The sequence below is a fragment of the Brassica oleracea genome, chromosome C5 (assembly GCF_000695525.1).
Source record: "Brassica oleracea var. oleracea cultivar TO1000 chromosome C5, BOL, whole genome shotgun sequence".
Lineage (NCBI taxonomy): Eukaryota > Viridiplantae > Streptophyta > Magnoliopsida > Brassicales > Brassicaceae > Brassica > Brassica oleracea.
In genome coordinates this window covers 21939742-21940264 of record NC_027752.1, presented here as the reverse complement: position 1 = coordinate 21940264, position 523 = coordinate 21939742, and positions in this window count along the sequence as shown.

Genomic DNA, 523 nt, shown 5'->3' with positions numbered 1-523 from the left:
GATCGGGAAAAATGGAATATCTCCATTTTTATGCTATGACGGCTTAAGGGCAGAAGAGTAAAAGCGTAAACCGACCTTGGAGCTAGTATATAAGGAGTCTTAGGCGAGGAGCATGGGGAGAGGACTTTTCAGAGCAAACTTAGCACTTAGAGCAATTTAGGCAATTTTCCGTTTTTGTTATTTCGTGCTACGACTTAATTAGGTTTAGCCGTCTTTGGGTTGCTAGAACTATGAATCTCGCCGACAGCTCTCGAGCCCAGGCTTATACTTACCAGGGGGAAGACGAACCCCTCCGTGAGTTTATCAGTCGGTTCAAGCTGATAATGTCAAGGGTCAGTGGGATAAGCGACAAAGTTGCCATCGACGCGCTGAGAAAGACGCTCTGGTACAAGTCGAAATTCAGAAAGTGGATAACTCTCCACAAACCACGAACGATCCAGGACGCCCTCCACAAAGCAACGGACTACATCATAGTAGAGGAGGAAACTAGAGTCTTATCGCAAAAACATAAGGCGGTAAGACA